Here is an 18,450-nt window from a genome sequence, read left to right as displayed (position 1 = left end):
ACTACATCCAGCATCTCTACGATCGTCTCCAGGGGAGAATAGCAGCCTGCATTGCTGCGAAAGGTGGATATACACTGTACTAGTGCCGACATTGTGCATGCTCTGTTGCCTGTGTCCATGTGCCTGTGGTTCTGTCAGTGTGATCATGTGATGTATCTGAGCCCAGGAATGTGTCAATAAACTTTCCCCTTCCTGGGACAATGAATTCACGGTGTTCTTATTTCAATTTCCAGGAGAGTATTACAGGATGGTTTAGGAAGGACTTTACAACTCTGCAATGATACAGAACTTTATTGAGACAACTTAGAGAATCGGCAGATGTGTTATTTCGCAGCAGGCAGCCTCAAGTTGGACTCGTGTACCACACCGGCAGCCCAGGAGCGCCGCCGCAGTGCGCGGCCACAGCGGCCGCTTCCACTGGTGCGGAGCGCGCTCGCTGTGCGTTTCGGTTTCATGGAACGAACTCTGCAACAAGTGTTAGGCGTAAATTTCGCACAAATCGATTAAGACGACCGAGATATAATGGTTTTCTACCAGCAAGACCGCGCACAAACTCACTTCCTCGCGGCAGTTCGAGGTTTGCTGGATAACCGCCTCGCATATCTGTGGATTGGCCGTGATGGGCCAGTAGCATGGCCACCTCGCCCTCTATACTTGACACCACTGCTCGTTTCTCTGGTGTTCCATTAAAGACCGTGTATACGTTCCTGCCTTACAAAACGGTTTAGCCGACCTGAAAAATGTAATCTACGCTGTCGTTACACAAGTTACACTCAGTTTGCTGCAACGAGTGTCGGAGGAAGTTGATCAGCGGTGGGATGTTTCCCGCATCACAAACGGTAGTCACATCGAACTAAGATGACATTTGACACTTTTATGTGAAAATCCAAGTTGTTTGCTATAAAAATGACACATCTACCGAATCTGTAAGTTATCTCAATAAATTTCTATATAATTCCACAATTGTAAAGATTCCGCCTCATCAGTAAATTTCATTTTTCTCTGTTAAATACTTCATCACGAGAGTGTTTATGTCGTATAGTGTACTGCTTCAAACACAAATTTCATTGCTTCTATTTTCTTTCTTTACTTTCAACATCAGAAAACAGTGTGTGTGTGTGTGTGTGTGTGTGTGTGTGTGTGTGTGTGTGTGTGTGTGTGTGTGTGTGTGTGTGCGGGTTAGATCAAGCATTGAAAACTGATGCCATTTTATCAACATTACAGCGTATCAGATTAATCTACTATCAGACTGAAGGAACTTTCAGATGAAATAAATAAAACTGATGTATTATTTATTTTCTTTATTGTCATACAATACATCTCTTTCAAATCACATTTATTTCTTTTTATAGTTTCACTAAATCAGTTAAAAATCGCATTTTAATGTTTTTCATGAAATCTTCCATCAGTTCATGGGGGAACATTGACATATTAATAACTTGACTAGAAAGTATTAATGTTGCACAGTAATATTTACTATTTCGTTATGAGCCAGCTTCGGCTTGTTGGGCCTTCGTTCCATAATCTTGTAACACATTAACATGCAGCCCTCTACTACGTGATACACTGCTCTACCACAAACCAAACCAGATTTTAAAAATGAATTGAAAATAATTTTAGAAATAGTGTAAAGCAATGGTTGTAGTCCTCTACTAACTGACAACACACTCAGCGAAAGGAAGAGACAGAGGATAGCGATACTCCTACATTCAGCTCAAACAACACAAAACAACATTGATTAACAAATGGGCCCCCATGCTGTATGTGGGTAGGATTCGACAGGTCCTTGCCAGAAAACTAAAATCCAGGAAAGGTACTCAAGCTTTTTACACTATGAAGACTGTTGCCCACCTTCTACTCAACAATAAAAATAAGATTCCACCTTTAGATCAGAGTGGAATTTATAGAATTTCCTGCAACCTATGTGGTAAATTATATGTAGGTACATCATATAGGGCTACAACTACTAGACTGACTGTAGGTGAAAGAAGTTGGAGACTGAAAATGAAAGATTTCACCTTTGCTGAACGCACTCTGAATGAACGTCATTCATATGATGTGTAATTTTATGCTATCCATGAACGAACTTAGAATACCAACATTACTTGAAATTCTCGTCATTGATAAACACCAGTCAAATAATCCTGTCCTGTTCCATTACTCACCCTTATGAAGGTAGCAGCCAGCTATTGTTTCTCTCACTATTACATAATAAGCTTGTTATAACTGCTCCACACATACATTCTACAAATTTCTTTCTCCCCCTCCCTTTATTCAACAGATTAAGTTATCTGACGATGTCCCAGGAAGACAAAGCCGGTTCATAACCAACTAATAAATATTACTGTGGAGCATTAATACGTTGTATTCAAGTCATTAATTTAACATTTTTCAGACATATCCTAAAATCCATTTAATTTTGTCATCCTACGTTGATGATGCTAACTTATACTGTCACACGGTGGAAACTGTACAGTGAGATAACATTCTGAACCGTAGTTACATAATACACATTCTTAGTCATCTTCAACACCTTTTAGGGCATCATTTATTGCAAACAATAGATTGTTACGATTCGAGTATACATGTGAAACATGTCCAGCAGCTAACCTAGTTTTGACATCTGTTTGGTTCTTAATAAAATTGATATGACAGTCAATTGTAGCCGGTAGTCAACACAGACTCATGTGGCACTTTTACGACTCATGAAGACATAGCTATATTTTTAGTGTTTTCCTCTCTTTTTGATATGATTCCGTTAGGATGGCACGAATGCAAAAGTGTAGTTCGTCACACAGCATGATTTCAGTCTGTACTCCGTGGATCTGAAGATGGCAATTATGTCGAAACTAGTAACTCAGTGTACATACATGTGATCTAGGCAATACAAAACTTAACGTCAGAAGCTTTCTTTATATTGACAGTGAATGTTTCATGGACAAACAGTATACTATGTGAATAATACTTCTTTAATGTATCTATCAACTATTTTTTTTTACTGAATCAGAAAATACACCCATATTTATCATACACTTCGTAGGCAACAAAGTGTTTGGATTCTGTATTATTGTTACACTGACTTACCTAAAGCCGCTTAGATGTTATTCAAAACTAACGACTTTGTATGTGGCAGCTAAACTCCCTATCTAATCAATCACGGAACGTGAAAACTAAGTTCTCATATAGCTCCACTATTTGATTCCATTTAAACAGGAATTAAATTTTGTATCCTTATAAGATACCCTAAGGCATACACAGTTATTACTAGGCACGTGTGCAGAAAAGAAATTAGTTTAATTCATACACTCCTGGAAATACGGCTTGCCATGCAATTTCCACCTGGCGCCTCAGTTGGACCAGCGTTCGTGCTGCACGTGCAGACCGCGTGAGACGACGTTTCATCCAGTCCCAAACAGGCTCAATGGGGGACAAATCCGGAGATCTTGCTGGCCAGGGTAGTTGACTTACACCTTCTAGAGCACGTTGGGTGGCACGGGATACATGCGGACGTGCATTGTCCTGTTGGAACAGCAAGTTCCCTTGCCGGTCTAGGAATGGTAGAACGATGGGTTCGATGACGGTTTGGATGTACCGTGCACTATTCAGTGTCCCCTCGACGATCACCAGAGGTGTACGGCCAGTGTAGGAGATCGCTCCCCACACCATGATGCCGGGTGTTGGCCCTGTGTGCCTCGGTCGTATGCAGTCCTGATTGTGGCGCTCACCTGCACGGCGCCAAACACGCATACGACCATCATTGGCACCAAGGCAGAAGCGACTCTCATCGCTGAAGACGACACGTCTCCATTCGTCCCTCCATTCACGCCTGTCGCGACACCACTGGAGGCGGGCTGCACGATGTTGGGGCGTGAGCGGAAGACGGCCTAACGGTGTGCGGCACCGTAGCCCAGCTTCATGGAGACGGTTGCGAATGGTCCTCGCCGATACCCCAGGAGCAACAGTGTCCCTAATTTGCTGGGAAGTGGTTGGTGCGGTCCCCTACGGCACTGCGTAGGATCCTACGGTCTTGGCGTGCATCCGTGCGTCGCTGAAGTCAGGTCCCAAGTCGACGGGCACGTGCACCTTCCGCCGACCACTGGCGTCATCATCGATGTACTGTGGAGACCTCACGCCCCACGTGTTGAGCAATTCGGCGGTACGTCCACCCGGCCTCCCGCATGCCCACTATACGCCCTGGCTCAAAGTCCGTCAACTGCACATACGGTTCACGTCCACGCTGTCGCGGCATGCTACCAGTGTTAAAGACTGCGATGGAGCTCCGTATGCCACGGCAAACTGGCTGACACTGACGGCGGCGGTGCACAAATGCTGCGCAGCTAGCGAACAGTAAAAGAATTGCAATACATAAAGACACAGGTAACAAAATAAAGGAAAAGAATTTCTAGTACAATAGATGGAAATAGTAGGATATGCATTTTCGGCGTTACAAGTTTTTGTTGTCTTGGATAAAAAACTACATATTTTTTATAAAGCTGGTGAGCAAATTGCTTACGATGATTCTGCCTTCTAACGCTTTCTTGGACGACAAGAGACGCTGCAGTGTTGGGTTGCATGAGTCACACGCCTCTCCCAGTTGACTGACACATTGTGCGTGCAGCCGATCCTCTTCTTTGGGTCATCAGCTACGTCGCTCTCACCGTTTAAATCTTCTCCGAAGACGGTATCAGCTTAAAGGGAGTAATATAAACTAACTCTCTGTTCTTGAACTAAATCATGTACTCGTAGACTCTTGTGATTTCGACAACAATATATTTTCAACTCTCCTCCCAAAGTAGCAATTATTCTTTACAGACTCAAGCAAGCCAGCTGGTTCCAAGATAAATGTCAGAATCGACTAGAAACTCATACAGTTACATACTTTCTGCCTCATGCAGAGCCAAAACATGAAGTAAGAATCTCTATATAAGAGAGAGAGAGAGGGGAGGGGGAAGAGAGAGAGAGAGTACGTGTAAATTAGCGAAGGACGTCTTGTCTGTTCTGCAGTGATGTGAGAGAAGACTGAAGGGAGGGCTGACTGCGAGTTGTGGTTTCGTTTTATTTTTATTTTTCCAGGGATTGATACAAGAAGGGCCACTATTCCAATAGGAAAAGAAGAAGGAGAAGAAGGAAAAAAAGACCAAGACGAAGAAGACAGACCAAAACGAATAGGTTAAAGCCAAAGGAAGCAATGAACTAATGGAAACGAAAGGCGGAGAAGAGGGTGGAGACATCGGAGGGAAAGAAGAATATTGTGATGAGGAAGGTGATGATGATTAGATCAGATTAGATTAGTATTTGTTCCATAGCCATGCATACGACACTTCGTAATGACGTGGAACGTGTCAGGTTAATAAAAGGTCTCTATATAAGATATTACATTACACAAAATATTACATGACACCCAATATTTTTTTGTGTGTGTGTGGGGGGGGGGGGGGGGGGGAGGGATTACCCACTTTCTATATCCAAAAATTCATCTAATGAGTAGAAGGAGCCGTCATTGATAAATTCTTTTAATTTCCTTTTGAATGCTATATGGCTATCTGTCAAACTGTTGATACTATTAGGTAAGTGGCCAAAGACTTCTGCGGCAGCATAATTTACCCCCTTCTTAGCCAATTTAACCTTGAGTAGTGAAGATCATCCTTTCTCCTAGTGTTGTAGCCATTCACACTGCTATTACTTCTGAATTCGTTCGGATTGTTAATAATAAATTTCATGAGTGAATATATATATATATATATATATATATATATATATATATATATATATATATATATATATATATATATATATATATATATATATTGTGAGGCTACAGTGAAGATCCCTAGCTCTTTAAATAAGCGGCTGAAAGATGATCTTGGATGAGATACAGCAATTATTCTGAATACACGCTTTTGTGTAATGAACAATGTTTTACTCAATGACGAGTTACCCCAGAATATGACGCCATTTGAAAGCAGAGAATGAAAATAGGCGTGGTAAGCTAATTTACTGACATGTGTATCGTCAAAGTTAGCAATGACCCTAATACCAAAAAGAGCTGAACTCAAACGTTTCAGCAGATCTTCAGTGTGTTTTTTTCCAGTTCAACCCCTCATCAATGCATACACCTAGAAATTTTGAATATTCTACCTTAGCTACCGATCTCTGGTCGAAGTCTACGTTTATTAATGTTGTCATTCCATTTACTGTGTGGAATTGTCTATACTGTGTTTTGTCATAGTTTAATGAGAGCCCATTTGCTGAGAACCACTTAGTGATTTTCTGAAAAACATCGTTTACAATTTCATAGCTATACTTGTATCATCGGCAAAAAGTACCAGCTTTGCATCTTCGTGAATATCGAATGGCAAATCATTAATGTATATTAAAAACAGCAGAGGACCCGAGACCGAACCTTGCAGCACCCCATTCTTGATTGTTCCCCAGTTTGAGAAATCACCAGTTTTTTTGCAGATGGAGAGTAACATACGAGTTGATTTTAAGCTGGATTTTAATATATGATCAGTTTTAGGTTTTGGAAGAAATGTAATTAAAAAAGGAAACCTTAAAGACATCATAACATGCAGTAAATTCAGATCATTAACATCCTGTTTGTTGACATTTCTGGAGGTTCAATCTACAATGCTACTCCTACAAACACATTACATCAGTTCTGGCCTGCAGTACCACCTGGATGTATGAGAGCTATAGCCATCTACTGTCAGTTCTGGTAATATACGTTTCATAAATAGGTGTAAATAGGAACGTCAATCTCAAATCAAGACAGAAATCTTATGGAATTTGATGGTGAAGTATTAACCGTTCTATCAGACTTAAGAAAACGTAATGGGCATCACACACAGGCAGCAAGTTACGTCTAAGTATAAATGGAGGAATAGAAAGAAGACAAAGAAGACTAAGAAGGTAAAAAATACAAGTCCTCGCATTCAACAAGTGCTTTGATCACTAGGATACAATGTATTGCAAACGTTAACATCATTCTCTGTGAGCTGTAATTCGACATAGTGGTGAGTGAAGAAAAAGAGGAAGAAGAATATGGCGATGATAATAATGATGATGAATTTGATGAGTTACCCACTGAATATAAAAGAAAAACTTGTTATTGATAACTTATTTACTCCCTTAAACCAGATTTCATGCAAAACGATTCCATATCGACTGTGACATATGATACAATGAAAACAATTATCTACTGACGCAACTTCAATAAAAATTGATCTCGTCACTTGTTTCCATAAATTAGGTATTATTTCAACAACCAAATTACTAACCATGTGCGTAATCTGAGAACTACAATACTAATGAAAAGATATACAAGTGTGAATATTAATATTTTTCAATTTTACCAGCGAATTACATGTTCATGCAAATTTCGGGCTTGCAATCGTTCGTTCTTTAATTCATCAAACTATATTTCGTCTGGGCACGTGCCAGTCATCTTAAGGTGAGCCATCGAGGGCTTACTAAGACTTGCTCCGTTCCGCCATATACATGTATTCCGTGTATGCGTTAAAATTCAAGTTAGCAGATGGACCACAGTTCTCGTCGGCGGAGACATCGTTGGTGAAATCTCGGACCTAGGCTGTCGTCCGCACTGCCGCTCTTCGAAACCGCTGGCGCTCTCTGTCGCCTTCGATTAGAAAAACAGTGGAGACGATGGGGCTTTGTGCGCTGTCCAATTTGTAGCCGATATCACCGTTCATCAGATTTCCCGCCAGGCATATTTCCACGGATTCTTCAACAATGTAGACCCAAGAAGTTTTTGCTGTGGTGAGAATCTAATTTGTGACATACGCTGTTGAATGTCCAGTGGATATACAGTGTTCGGCGACAACGGACTTGCTACACTACGGAAGGCGAGTGTAATGTTCAGTGCAGCGTTCTTTCGCCTGGCGTGTGATATGTCCCATGTACGCCATAGTGCACTACATCTACATCTACATCCATACTCCGCAAGCCACCTGACGGTGTGTGGCGGACGGTACCCTGAGTACCTCTATCGGTTCTCCCTTCTATTCCAGTCTCGTATTGAACGTGGAAAGAAGGATGGTCGGTATGCTTCTGTGTGGGCTCTAATCTCTCTGATTTTATCCTCATGGTCTCTTCGCGAGATATACGTAGGAGGGAGCAATATACTGCTTGACTCTTCGGTGAAGGTATGTTCTCGGAACTTTAACAAAAGCCCGTACTGAGCTACTGAGCGTCTCTCCTGCAGAGTCTTCCACTGGAATTTATCTATCATCTCCGTAACGCTTTCGCGATTACTAAATGATCCTGTAACGAAGCGCGCTGCTCTCCGTTGGATCTTCTCTATCTCTTCTATCAACCCTATCTGGTGCGGATCCCACACTGCTGAGCAGTATTCAAGCAGTGGGCGAACAAGCGTACTGTAACCTACTTCCTTTGTTGTCGGATTGCATTTCCTTAGGATTCTTCCAATGAATCTCAGTCTGGCATCTGCTTTACCGACGATCAACTTTATATGATCATTCCACTGACAAGATATTTCTTGAATGCCTGCCTTCCGCAATAACACGTCATCCTTGACCGATCCCGAGAGGTCTGCAATCTTAGATTGTGGACGGAAAATCACTTTCACCTGAAATTTGCAGAAGATTCTTGTTGTTTTAAACGAAATTTGCCCACAAAAGGGACAAAAGCTAAATATTTTGTCACCGTATTCTCCTCTTTATCCACTTCCTGATTCTTGGCTTTAACTGACAATATCTTTTTAATCTGCTGGATGGAGTATCCATATTTTCTGAACTATGTCTTTAGGTGGGTGAGCTCTGTAGGCAAACGGTCTAGATCTGAGACAGTGTGCTTTCTGTGTACCAATATTGTAAGCACGATCGTAGTTTGCGACAATTGACGGTAACTTGAGTAGTAGGAGATGGCGGCACAGGTGCAATTTTGGTTTCAAATTGATATGCAAATTAATTAAATTGATCGATTCATTACACCCCACCCCCATCCCCGCGTGATATTACGTGTTATCTTTAGCCTGCGCGTGGGTCCCAGCTCCCTACCCCATCACCACCTTCCCACTACCCCTTCTCCATCTACTCTATTGGTGAGAATTTCAAATTTTGACAGGAATTTCGAATTTTTCGCTGTACAAATCAATTGTCAATCCAGAGGGCGCAATATTAACTAAAATAATTGAAGGAAATTGTTTATAAAACGGGACTATATGGTATAAATCATTTTAAAAAAACAATTCATAGGGCGCGAAATCGGAGAACTGTGCTCTGAGAAGAACATAACTTGCATTTCGTTGGACAGGGACACACTTGTTCAACTTCTGATCGCTTCGTACACTGTGATCACAAAGTCATGAAGATGCTCCGTGGTAAGCCGCCAGGCGCGAGAGTGATAGCGGTGTGTCGGGTTCATCCCTCCCCCGCCTTCTGCACCACGCCACCTCACCTCATGAGCCTTGAGAGGTGTGGGGGCTCTGTCTGACCCCAATGGACCGGATACATGATCTCTGCTGCGGCTGAATTCCTTGCGGGTGCACTCCGGACTCGCCCACTGCCTCCTGCCCTGCGTTTCCAGCTCTCCACAGGCCTTGTACGACACAACCTGTGTTTCACGCACCGCCTGGCTGGATGTCCGGCGATCTGCAGGATGACCACCTGCACTTGTGGACCCCTCGCCTCCCACACCGCCCGGCGTCCAGCAGTTGGAAACTGACAGGTGATGTAACGTACAATGCCATTCTCAACGTTTGCTTTGTTTTCGAAGGTTTGCGTCGTCCCCCACAGCTATGTGCTACCAAAAACAACCCTCCCGCCGGAGGTTCGAGTCCTCCCGTCGGCAAGGGTGCGTGTGTTGTTCTCAGCAAAAGTTAGTTTAAGTTAGTTTAAGCAGTGTGTAAGTCTAGGGACCGATGACCTCAGCAGTTTGGTCCCTTAGGAATTCACAGACATTTGAACACTAACGAAAACGACAACGTAAATTTCGAGGGATGCCATCTAGCATTGGGTATGCCAGACTATCTATCTCAGAATGAACAAAGGCTGTTTTTCTAAAGATAGCAGATGCATCCAATTTTCCATCCAATTGCCTACAAATAAAAGGATGTTTTCGGAAGGGGGCTTTTATCTGTTTCACAGAATTTTTTTGTCCCACACAGCAGTCACCTGCACCAAGCCCGCTTGAAGAAGGAATAGAAGATGAGGTCAGCGGCCTCGCCCCACAACTGTACCCACCACTTACGAATGAACAATGTAAATGTAGACCAGATATAGCTTGAATTCAAATAAATAATGTTGGCAGCAATTGATTCACACCCATTAAATTAACAAACGAGTATAATGAGCTGGTGACTAGAAATCTACTCTGTAGGAATCAGCATGGGTTTCGAAATACGATCTTGTGTTAACCGAGGTCGCGCTATTCGTCCACGATACTCAGAGGGCCATTGACACGGGTTCTCAGCTAGATGCCGTCTTTCTGGACTTCCGCAAGGTGTTTGATACAGTTCCCCACAGTCGTTTAATGAACAAAGTAAGAGCATATGGACTATCAGACCTCTTGTGTGATTGGATTGAAGAGTTCCTAGATAACAGAACGCAGCATGTCTTTCTCAATGGAGAGATGTCTTCCGAAGTGACAGTGACATGTTCAAATGTGTGTGAAATCTTATGGGACTTTACTGCTAAGGTCATCATTCCCTAAGCTTTCACACTGCTTAACCTAAATTATCCTAAGGACAAACACACACACCCATGCCCGAGGGAGGACTCGAGCCTCCGCCGGTACCAGCCGCACAGTCCATGACTGCAGGTCCTGAGACCGCTCGGCTAATGCCACGCGGCGAAGAGAGAGTGATTTCGGGTGTGCCGCAGGGCAGTGTCGTAGGACCGTTGCTATTCACAATATACATAAATGACCTTGTGGATAACATCGGAAGTTTACTGAGGCTTTTTGCGGATGATGCTGTGGTATATCGAGAGGTTGTAACAATGGAAAATTCTACTGAAATGCAGGAGGATCTGCAACGAATGGATGCATGGTGCAGGGAATTTTTATTTATTTATTTATTTATTTATTTATTGTTCCACGGTCATGGAACGAGTCAATACATTAAATTATAACACGATATTAGAGACAGATAAAATGAAATATAAAAAAACATATTTAGGTGACAAGTCGTAAGTTTAAATAAAGAAAATCAACAATGTAACACTGGAATTTGCTTAATTTTTTAGCTCTTCCAGGAGATCCTCGACAGAATAGAAGGAGTGAGCCATGAGGAAATACTGCACTCCTTTCTGCACAAGACTCAAGGAAGTGCATTCCACATGCAGATTAGATTTCTGCCTAGCATTAACTGAGTGAAAGCTGCTAACTCTTGGGAATAGGCTAATATTGCTAACAACCAACGACATTAAAGAAAATATATACTGTGAGGGCAATGTCAGAATTCCCAGACTATTGAATAGGGGTCGACAAGAGGTTCTCGAACTTACACCACATATAGCTCGAACTGCTCGTTTTTGAGCCAAAAATACCATGTTTGAATCAGAAGAATTACCCCAAAAAATAACACCATACGACATAAGCGTATGAAAATATGCGAAGTAGACTACTTTTCGTGTTGAAGTGTCACGTATTTCAGATACTGTTCTAATGGTAAATGAAGCAGCATTTAGTTTCTGAACAAAATCCTGGACAATGGGCTTTCCACATTTCAAATTGAATCTCAATGTAGACAAGTGTAATGTGCTGCGAATACATAGAAATAAAGATCCTTTATCATTTATCTACAATACAGCAGGTCAGCAACTGGAAGCAGTTAATTCCATAAATTATCTGGGAGTAGGCATTAGGGTGGAATGATCATATAAAGTTCAAAGTCGGTAAAGCAGTTGCCATTTTCTAAGGAAATGCAATCCGAAAACAAAGGAAGTAGGTTACAGTACACTTGAAACTTCCTGGAAGATTAAAACTGTGTGCCGGACCGAGACTCGAACTCGAGACCTTTGCCTTTCGCGGGCAAGTGCACTACCAACTGAGATACCCAAGCACGACTCATGCCCCTTCCTCACAGCTTTACTTCTGCCAGTACCTCGTCTCCTACCTTCCAAACTTTACAGAAGCTCTCCTGCGAACCCTGCAGTTTGGAAGGTAGGAGAAGAGGTACTGGCAGAAGTAAAGCTGTGAGGACGGGGCCTGCCTGAGTCGTGCTTGGGTAGCTCAGTTGATATAGCACTTGCCCGCGAAAGGCATAGGTCCCGAGTTCAAGTCTCGGTCCGGCACACAGTTTTAATCGGCCAGGAAGTTTTATACCAGCGCACACTCCGCTGCAGAGTGAAAATCTCATTCTGGAAACATCCCGCAGGCAGTGGCTAAGCCGTGTCTCCGCAATATCCTTTTTTTCCAGGAGTGTTAGTTCTGCAGGGTTCGCAGGAGAGCTTCTGTAACGTTTGGAAGGTAGGAGACAAGGTACTGACAGAGGTAAAGATCTGAGGACGGGTCGTGAGTCGTGCTTGGGTAGCTCAGTTGGTAGAGCACTTGCCCACAAAAGGCAAAGGTCCCGAGTTCGAGTCTCGGTCCGGCACACAGTTTTAATCTGCCAGGAAGTTTCATATCAGCGCACACTCCGCTGCAGAGTGAAAATCTCATTCTGGATACAGTACACTTGTTCGCGCACTGCTTGAATATTGCTCGCCAGTGTGGGATCCGTACCAGATAGGGTTGATAGAAGAGAAGAGAATTTCCAACGGAAAGCAGTGCGCTCCGTTGCAGGATCATTTAGTAATCTCGAAAGTGTTATGGAGACGATAGATAAACTCGAGTGGAAGACTCTGCAGGAGAGACGCTCAGTAGCTCGGTGCGGACTTTTGTTGAAGTTTGGAGAACGTACCTTCACCGAGGAGTGAAGCAGTATATTGCTCCCATTTACGTATATCTCGCGAAGAGACCATGAGGATAAAATCAGAGAGATTAGAGCCCACACAGAGGCATACTGACAATCTTTATTTCCACGAACAATACGAGACTGGAATAGAAGGGAGAACTGACAGAGGTACTCCAATTACCCTCCGCCACACACAGACAGGTGGCTTGCAGAGTATGGATGTAGATGTAGATGTAGAACTGATCCCCATTGATACCTAAAATGAGTCAGAACACTGTTGCAGAAAAAACGAAAAAAGCATGCTAAATTTAAACGAAGGTAGAATCTTCATTATTGCCGCGGAACTTGTCAGAAAATCCAAAGAGATTCTGATCGTGTGTAAAATATGCTAGCAGCAAGACACAGTCAATGCGTTGTCTGCATGATAGCAATGAAAATAACATCGATGAGAGTGCTGCTGAAGTAAAGTTACTAAACACAGCCTTGCGAAATTCGTTCAACAAAGAAGACGATCTAGTATTCCAAATAGTCAAGAACAACTGCATGAGTAACTTAGAAGTAGATACCATCGGAGTTGTGAAGAAACTGATATCGCTTAATAAAAGCAAATCTTCCGATCCAGACTTCATAAAAATTAGGTTCCATTCATAGTATGCTGATGCAATAGCCCCGTACTTCATAATCATATACAACCGCTCGCTCGACGAAAGATACGTGCCCAAAGACTGGTATGTTGCACAGGTCACACCAACATTCAAGAGGGGCAGTGGGAGTAATCCACTAAATTACAGCCCCATATCATTAACGCCGATATGCAACAGGATTGTGGAACATATATTCTGTTCGAGCATTATGAATTACATAGAAGACTACTGATACACGCTGAACTGGATTTAGAAAACATCGTTCTTGTGAAACACAATTCGTCCTTTACTCACATGAAGTGTTAAGGGATTTAAATCTACTCTATAGGTATAAATTTCCAGAAGGCTTTTGACTCTGTAGCTCACAAGCGGCTTGTAATCAAATTGAGTGTTTGTAGAATATCATCTCATTTATGCGACGATATTCTCAATTTCCTGTCAGAGAAGTCACAGTTCGTAGTCTGGCGTTCCCCAAGGCCCTCTGTTGTTCCTTAAACGATTTAGAAGACAATCTCAGCAGCCATCATAGGTTCTTTGCAGATTTTTAAAGTCATCAGAACATCAAAACAAATTACAAAATGATTTAGATGAAACATGGCGAAAAATTGCCATTTCACCCTATATAATGAAAAGTGTGGGGTCATCCACATGAGTGCTAAAAGAAATCCGTTAAACTTCGGTTACACGATAAATCAGTCAAATCTAAAGGCCGTAAATTCAGGTAAATAGCTAAGAATTACAACTACGAACAACTTAAATTGGAAGCAACACATAGAAAATGTATGGAAGCCGAACCAAAGACTGTGATTTATAGGCAGAACATTCAGAAGATGCTACGGATACACTAAGGATGCTGCCTACGCTATGGTTGTCCATCCTCTTTTGGAGCACTGCTGCGGGGAGTGGGATCCACACCAGATAGTATTAAGGACTACATCGAGAAAGTTCACAAACGAGCAGCAGGTTTTGTATTATCGAGAAATAGGTGATAGAGTGACACAGGCATGATACTCGATTTCGGGTGGTGTTTCTCGTTGCGGCGTCGGCAAGACTGTTCAAACCCGTGTCCGGCCATCCTGATTTAGGTTTTCTATGACTTTCCTTAATCGTGTCAGGCCAATACCACGATGGATCCTTCGAAAGGGCACGACCGACTTCCCTCTCCATCCTTCCCTAATCCGACGGGACGGATGACCTCGCAGATTGGTAGGGGGGGACGCAAAAAAAAAGAAAATCAACTAACCAACCGACTGTTGGGGCGGAATCTTTTTACGAAATTTCAATCACCATGTTCTCCTCCGAATGCGAAAATATGTTGTTGACGCCGACCTAGGAAGGCAGAAACGATCATTATAATAAATTAAGGGAAAACAGAGCTCACACTGAAGCATATAGGTGTTCGTTGCTTCCGCGCTGTTCGAAGGTACAATAATAGAGAATTACTATGAACGTGTTTTGATTAACCCTCTGCCAGGCACTTAAGCGTGAATTACAGAGTATCCATGTAGATGTAACGTAGATGTACCTGCTCCTCTTCTGATTCTTTAATGGCTATTCGCTTTTACTAGTTGAAATTTATTGCAGAACTCAGTTAGTCTTTCTGCTCTCTCATTCCTTCTGTGAAGCCCATATTCTTCCATTATCCATTCAGCTTCCCCCTCCCCTGCAACTGCATTCCATTCTCTCGTGCCTATTAGATTTCCATCTCCCTCTACGTACTGAACTACATATTCTATGTCTTCATCCTCTGCTTGCGACGTTGGCATGTGTACTTGACATATCGTTGTCAGTATTCGTTTGCTGTCGGTTCTGATGAGCTCACCTCTATTGTTGAACGGTTCACAGCAACTTATTCTCTGCCATACCTTTATATTCATAACGAATCCTAATCCCGTTACATGATTTTCAGTTGCTCTTGAAATTACTGTGTACTCGTGTGACCAGAGATGCTTGTCTTCTTCACATTTCACTTCACTCACCTGTACCATATCTAGATGGAGTGACTGCATTTCCCTTGTCAGATTTTCTTGTTACCACGCCTCGTTCAAGCTTCTGACATTCCATGTCCCGACTAGTAGAACGAAATCCTTTCCTTGGTTATTTAATCTTTTTCTCATCGTTATCCCCCTCGTTGCAGTCCCCTCCCAGAGGTCCGAATGGGGACTAATCCGGAATATTTTGCTGGAGGACACATCATCTTTACACTTGTTCATTTACAGCTTAGACGTGCTGTGGTTACATATTCCGTGTCTTTAATGCAGTGGTTTCCATTGCCTCCTGTACCCCCACACGTGTGATCACTGCTGATTCTTCCGCCTTTGTCCGTTCCCCCACCCTCTTTCATAAGGCCGTTGGCAGGAAGAGGATTACTTCTTATGCTTGCTGATACTTTTGTATTCAAAATTTAAATAGCGGTGAGGGTCGAACCCGGGACACAGAACGTTTTGGTTACTAGTCGAAGACACTACCCCTTTCCTTGCTTCTTTTTTTTTTAAATTACAAATTATCATGGTCTGAACTTCTGTATCTGCACAGTGAGTGTACTAACGTGTGCAAACTTAGCTCACCACTTAGCATGCAAATGGACAAAATATCGGAACTGTCAGGGTGTCAAACAGACACTCTACATAAATATGAACCTGGCCCTGTAAGGCAATCATTACAAATGCTGCTGTCACGTAACTAGAATGCATGAATTAATAAAGGTGAAAGTTTGGGGTCTATTCTAGAAAGACAAAACAGCTATTCCCTCTTTAATTCTACATATAATTTATCAACTGTGCTTTCAGGGGCCAAGGGATACAGGAAAACCACGTTCAATTACTTATGACACTCAATATCAAAATATTTAACTCTTGGACATATTGAATTGACGATTATTAAAATCGTTATGTCTACACAAAAAAAATTTTATCACAGGAAAGAATGATTAAAAATCTTCAACTCATTTCCATCTACATTGTCATAGCTGGCTAATTCTCTGAGTTGGTGGCGAATAAATTTATTTTTGTACCAATGAAAAAACTCTTGTGTACTCAATGTGAGAGTAGGTTAGTATCCTACCTTTCGATTTTCAATGGTCAAAGTGTATGCAAGTTGGAGTGAGCAATTATAGAATGAAGATTTATTTTGGCCTAAGGCGTGATGGTACTTTACCAAGTGGCATATGCAATGGCGTTGTCGCTATGCTGGATCTGCAACGCTAAGTCCCTACTCTGGCCTCGACTGAATTCACTGTCTCAACTTTCCTGCATTCCGTAGAACGTTAATCTTGCCCTGGGCGAATTAAAGACTATTGCACACTTGCTAAGGGTTGGAGCTATGTGCACAATTCCTATTCCCCCATAAAAATTCCTGCAGGAATAATTAACTACCTATTTGCTATCTGTGGCCACTATACATAAAGCGTATCGTCCTCACTTCACAGAAAGCAGAGCTCTCAACACACTGGCCGTTATCCACACACTTTTGCAATCTGCCGTGAGGCCAAAGAGAGAGATCTAGAAATTTTTGGTTCTCATAATGCTTTTGTATAATGGGGATCTCCCACCGTGTCACGTCTGCATCACCCAGTATGGCTTCAGCCAATCACCATCTCACTAGAGATGAATTTTATTTTTCTTACTGGGTCACAGCATAGCCCTGTTAATGACGTGCAGCCACTTACCCTCGGTCCCAGCCATGTTTACATTAAAATGAATAATGTATTCTTCAGGCCTTATCAGTTTCTGCACTGAAGCTCACCGTTCTCTTGTTAAATGGGTTTTCTGATGCCGTCATCCACCTACTCAGTTCATCTCCAAAATATGTTTCACTTTAACTTATTTATTCATTCCCCTGCCCATATATTGGTAGATATTGTTTTGTTAGTTTTTGGTACAAGAGATTAACTGCAACAGCCTTTTGTTGATATAATGTAATTATTATTTTCTGAGGGTCTCGTACTGTCATCGTGGATCAAGTTCATGTAAGGTCCATTAAATCCAGATGCCTTACACATGCCGTCCCTTCCGAATTAATTTTGTGCTGCTGTGATCAATGGTTAAGGCATTGAAAAATTATAAATTCAGTTAATTTTAATCATTGTCCAGTTACTTGTTTATCTTATTCTAGATGGTGCCGTTTTAACATTATATTTATTTATTTGTAACGTATTTTGCTTTACACAGCATTTTCTATTAAGATGATTATTATGTGGCCTTACAGTCCTTTATAATTATTTGACTAATCTTACAACATTTTTCTCTCCAGTACTTATTGTTAAATTCTATTAAAACTACAGGCACTCCACTATTTGATATTGTAGGTTGCAAAAGATGAGTGAAGTCAATGGAGCGTTTGTTTCTTTTATATCTATTCTCAACACTTAAATGCTATGTTAATATTACAATTTATTCTCATAAACAGACATGTATTTACGTAAGTGACATATATGTAAAACAGTTAATATTTTTAATATTTTATGCACATTAACACAAAGCTTATATTCATTGACATAATTTATTATTAAAACATATGTTTCTAAAATATCTACAAAAAACAATTTCTATTAACATCTATTTACATTGAATTGACATTTACACATTACACATGAAATACAAAATATAAAACATGGTACATTTATGAATATACTTTAACAATTTACAAATCGAATTATAGAATACAACTGAACCATGTAATTTACAAGTTCTCAGTGGTACAGGTGTGACTGCTTCTTTACAGGCATCTCAACTGCTTGCTGCAGTGATTATCTTTTGCACTCTTTAAAATATTACAATGAATCTGTCACACACTTTAACTATAAAATTTTGGGAAGAGTTTGCTTCCCGATGCTGCTGTCGATCGGTGATGGTTGATGCTACTGTAGACTCTGTGTGATGTTGATGAAGATCATCGACACTTACAGTTCTGAGTGTTCGATCAGAAATG

This window comes from Schistocerca gregaria, chromosome 4 (assembly GCF_023897955.1).
Source record: "Schistocerca gregaria isolate iqSchGreg1 chromosome 4, iqSchGreg1.2, whole genome shotgun sequence".
Classification (NCBI taxonomy): domain Eukaryota; kingdom Metazoa; phylum Arthropoda; class Insecta; order Orthoptera; family Acrididae; genus Schistocerca; species Schistocerca gregaria.
This window is presented reverse-complemented; position numbering follows the sequence as displayed.